A 5,711-nucleotide genomic window follows, 5' to 3' on the forward strand; every position below is an offset into this window, starting at 1 on the left:
GAGGCAGGGAGGAGAGGAGAGACAGAGAGAGAGAGAGAGGGAAAGAGGGAAACAGAGATGCTTCACACCAGTAAATGACACTCTCAGTTTGTATTGGGAAACCCCCCAAATAAAAAAAAAAATACTAATGCCTCACCCAAGGCAAATGGAGCTCATATCTCAGCGTGGTAGAGCCCTTCTCGGAAGCTCTCCAGGTATTCCTAATGTGTAGCCAAGGCTGAAACTTCTGTGAAAGGGCTTTGGGCATCATCTGTTTTGAAATCCCAGCTCCATCTCTGCATTTCCTCACTAGCTCTATGGGGAAACATCCTTTTATTCAGATGATCACAGAACAGATAGTTTTCTCTCTGGCACAAGTGCAGGTATTCAAATTAGAGTTGTTCTTTCTACTATTAGCTGCTGACATATTCAAAGCTAGAAGGATGGGTCTTGTTTGGCTTTGTTTTCCAACAATCTTAGTATATGACATCCAGCATTTGGGGCTTCAGCAGCACACTGGAGTAATAACTAACATATTAAAGGAACTGACTATAGTAATCAAGGCTTGTGCTCAATAAAAGTCAGCCATGCTGACAGGAACAGCGAACATCATTGCCCACAGATGTCTGACACTTGTGCTCAGTAAAACATAAATGCCTCCATTTGGACCATGTAAGATGTTTAAGTGTTGGTTGTTTTTTTTTTTTTTCTCTCCTACAGGTTTTTGTATGAATTGCCTTTTTTAAAGAGGCTAGTTAACAATGGCCAGGCTCAAGATGACTTGTTCTCTGCCTTCAGCTATTTGAAGGGCTTTGGATGATTATGAAGCTGAAACATTTATTTCTGTGCCTGTGAAGGACTCGGCAAGGAGACAGGAACATACGTTGATGGAAAGGAAACTTTTCAGTTGTACATGAAGAAGACTTCTTATTCACTGAGTGAAAATATGCCAGGATCAATTACCAAATGGTTAGACTCGGCACTCTCCTACGATAAGACGCAACCCTGTCCCGGTTGGATTTGCCTCCCCCTACCTAAACTACTTTCCTCCAACCCTGTCCTGGTTGGATTTGCCTCCCCCTACTGAAACATCTTTCCTTGGTTCCTTTGCATTCTGCAATTTAATATTTCACTCAATTTCCTGATTCAAACCAACCATGTGTCCAGAGTGACTTTGTAAACCCAATTTGGGCTGAACTAAAGCTGAAACTCCGAGTCTCTCTGGGCCTTTAAAGCTTACTGGTCTCAGGAGAGAGAACATTTTCTTGCCAAATCACTGCTCTCAAAACAAACTCTGGAATAGAAAGCTCGCTGCCTTGTGACTAACAGAGCACCTTTCTCTGCCATCTCCCCTGTGGAGTGTATGTGTGTTTTTATTTCCTTCCCGAGAGGGGCTATACTTCATTGGTGTTAAAGTGACCACTCCGGAGAGTTTATGTATTCTTCCATTTTCCAAAAATCAATCTTTGATTCCTACCTATTGCATTCACAGAACTTGAGAGCTGGAAGCAGCTGAGGTTGAGGCATTTACTGGGACATCCTGAGAGCATGAAGCTGAAGTTTCAGAAAGGCTGAGTGACTTACCCGAGACCAGGCGGCTTCTCCGTGTGGAGAGCAGTACCCTTTCCCAGTGTTCTCAAGCTGCCTCTGTGATTTCTTATTTTATAAAAAAAAAATCCTTTCTGAGTAGGGCCCCGGCCCCATATGCTGAGGGTGGTGGGTTCAAACCCGGCCCCGGCCAAACTGCAACCAAAAAATAGCCAGGCGGAAATTTAATACCTATATGAAAGTGGATAGAATAGTGTATGAACCCTCCAACTCAAATGATTGGACAACCTTGGTCAACCTTGTTATCATGGTCAGTCTTGCTTCTGGTGGGGTTCAGGACATGCTAGTCCATTATGAGGCACTTGGCATAATTTAAGAAAACATCTGAAGGAGGAAAGCTGCTCTGGCCTTCCCCTGTCCTTCTACCCTCAGGCAGCTTATGTAACTTAGAAAGAATTTTCTAACCTTCTCCTGAAGCAGATCACAGAATCCGCATGACAGGTACCCTCCTACACCTGGAGGTAAAGAGCATCCTTCTCCTTGAAGACATAGGGTCACAGAGAAGAATCTACACAGACAGACCTTGCTAAGTCCTCCCAGTTTAATACCATTAGATCCCACTCTCCTGAAGGGTCATATTTTTCTGTGACTTTCCTTTCTTCATCACAATAAACTCAGGTGTATCTGTCTGGTCTTCATTCCCTTAGGAAGGCCCTGTATCATGTCACCCTTACATTAAAGGCATTTGGGTGCTTTTCTCTTGTTAATCTGTCTTTTGTTATGGAGGCCTGAGCCATCAACCTAGAATGGGTTGATAGATAATTTTTTTTTCCTACGGTTTATCTACACCCTAACTCACTGTTTTGTCTCCCACATTAACTTGAAGCAAATTTTCTAGATATTGCATTACTTCCTTCATAACTATTACTTCTGTACAAATGCTCTTTAAACTAACCCCACATAGCCGCCATAATATTATTATACTTTGAAGTGCAAAACATTTTCCTGATATTATCGAACATGTGATTAAAAAAATGTTAATCGTCATGTAACTTTTTAACAATATTTTAGTGGAATCATTATTTTAAAGTAATAAAAAATATAAAATATCACAGATCTGGAGATTAAAATTTGGCTGAATGACTTTAAAATAAAAGAATACCAAGAATGTAAAAGGTTTTTAGAAAACAATTATAGATAATATGTGTTTTCTAATATCAGAGAATAGGATCAACAAAATTCTATGCTCAAGAGGCTGAAGAAAGTATAATTTGAACTGGGCCCTAACAGTTAGAATGCAAACAAGCAGAATTTAAAGGGGAAGATTCACAGTAGGGACAGATGTGCTTAAACTCTAAAAGCAGAAGTAAGTAAGGCCTATTTGTGAAGCGGTGAATAAAGCACTTGCTATAACAGACTTTGCTCACCTTTAAAAAAAATACTGAAGATAACTTTAGATATTCAGTTTGGAGCTGATTCTGAAAGTCCTTAAATCACGAACCCAGAGTTTTCAGCTTGTCTCTGCATACATGGGGGACCCAAGGAAGGCTTTTGAGCTATTAGAAAAGCAATTTGGTTTCATGGAGAATGGCAAAACAGAAATGTAATATTTTGTCATTATTGTACAAAATAAATTGAAGTTGAAGGAAGACCTATCTATTTCCATACCACCATCAGAAAATATAATTAGGGAAAGAAGCATAATTTAAATGATAGCCACCAACACACTGTAGATATTAAGATTTTTCCAGGAACATTCTAACATCATTTGTCAACAGACATCAAATTAAATTGGGGGAAAAAAAAAAAAAAAAAAAACATGACTAGCTTATGTCTCCAGTAAAGATATTTGAAGTTGTTTATTGAACTGGAATTCAATCTCCATAATTCTGCAGCTCCCTCTCTTCATCCATAATAATTCATCTTTATAATTAAAGCCTAATGAACCAAACAATTTCTCTCTTCATAATCAAGTTCAGCTGTGTGAGTGGCCAACATTAAAATAGAATCTTTCCAGTAAACAGATTCAGTTCTGTTAGTTTAAAGAGAAATTATTCTTTGTCTCTCAAAAATTTTACATTTAATCCCATTAATTAGATTTATTTCCTTAAGGATGCTAGGATGTCATGAAGAGTGCCCATAGGGACTCCTGATAACCCCCAGAACTAGAACAAAGCTATATAATTATTAAATTAATCAATTGATGCTACTTGAAATCTAAAATGTGCCTTGTCATCTGTGATCTATTGAGGGCCTTCCATTCATTTGTTTCATGCTTTGTCTTTTAATAATGCTTTGATTCTTGGGAGAAGGATGAGTAAGAAAGAAAAGGAAATTTCCATCTTTAAGTTCTCATTTAAAATTTAAATATTTCTTGAAAATGCAAGGCTTAAAGCTATTATCAGCTAATGTCTTTGTATATGATTAGCTGATACCTAGGTGGGACCAAAATGAAAATTCAAGACAGTTGCCTGTTGAAATGAAGGCCCTGCAGAAACAAATGCAGAGTAAAGACACCAAGGACAACTTTGTCTGTCTCTACAGCCATGCAAGCCACATCAGAGAGTTAAGTCACTTCAAAGAAATCACTTTCTTCCATTGGCATAAATGCCAGAGACAGACAAACTCAAGCGGCTACTATTTCTGCTAGAAAAACTTGCATTGTTGAAATCATTATAAATATGTTTTATATTTAATATAAATATATAATATAAATATAAATATATAATATAAATATTATAAATATGCTGCCTTATGTGTAGTATATAGCAGTATCTTCTCTGCTGGAGCCTCAAAGGCAAAGGTTTTAAAATGGGCCTCCATGTGGTCCACATATGTAACTATCTCCCCTTCATGATAAATCTTAGAAAGCTCATCCAGGTTGGGTGTGGTGGCTCACACATGTAATCCCAGCACCTTGGGAGGCCCCGGTGAGAGGAGTGCTTAAAGCTAAGAATTGGAAACTAGCCTAGGCTACGGAGTGAGACCCCCATTTCTACAAACAATTTTTTAAAAATTAGCCAGGCAGGAGCATTCCTTAAACCCAGGAGTTCCAGACTGTAGTGAGCTCTAATTGTACCACTGTACTTCAGCCTGGGTAACAGGGGGACACCCTGTCACATATAATATAAATGCCTTAACACAATAACTAAGAAAATGCTGTGAAGGCTATTTTAACCAGTTTGATTAAAACATTTCAAATTGTATATAAAACCAGCACATTGTACCCCATGATTGCATTAATGTACAAAGCTATGATTTAATAATAAAAAAAAGCTATAGCAAACATTAAAACATATATATATTTCATAGAAAGATGTAAATTTTTGGCTTCACTTGGGAAATTGGAAGATGTGAAAAAACCAGCCCTGCTTTCCCATGCAGCAGCAGCCACTGGCTTTCAGGAGCAGAGCCCGCTTTGGGAAGGGTGTAGATCCTGGTCCTCCTCCATTTCTGAAGCTCCATCCTCAGGGCTACATCACCCATCACTACCTTTGCCCTGGGACTAATGTTTTTTCTTCTGTAGAGAAATATGTTCCTATACCCATGTCTCTATAAAAAGTGGGAGATGAAAGATGCCCAGGAGGACAGCCGACTGTTCATTCACCTGCCAGATTTCCCACCTGGTGCCCGCAGGTGTTGAGTGCTTCCTCCTGCCTCAAGACCTTCACATCCATACCCTTCCTCTAACTGGTTTCTTTACATTTTTCTCCTTTCATCTTTTATACTTTTTATTTTATGATTTCCTCTTGTACTCTTTAAATAGTACCTTAAAACCTAGGATTAGCTCAGCTATGTCTTTCATTCTTTTTTCCACATTTTCACGCACAAAATTCCTTTGTTTGATTTCTTTCTCTTGGCAGTTTACCCTTTACCAATCCTCTGACAGGGAATTTAACTACCAGTTTATAATTTGTCTGCAAATATTATGAAGGGACTTTTCAAAACCTTGAAAGTTTGCTGGGCCCTCAAATGGCATTTTATGCCTATTAATTACTTAAGGAAAGGAATTGCTTTTTCTTTGTCTTGCCAGTGACTAACCATGTGAGAAATAAAGCAGTCACTTTATAAGAAAAAAAAAAGGATTGCTTAATAAAGATTACTGTAGAGGGCACTTACTTCTGTCAGAAGTCTGTAAACTTTTTCTTCAAAAGAACAGATAGCAACTACTGCAGGCTGGGCAG

Source organism: Nycticebus coucang, chromosome 18 (assembly GCF_027406575.1).
Source record: "Nycticebus coucang isolate mNycCou1 chromosome 18, mNycCou1.pri, whole genome shotgun sequence".
Classification (NCBI taxonomy): Eukaryota; Metazoa; Chordata; class Mammalia; order Primates; family Lorisidae; genus Nycticebus; species Nycticebus coucang.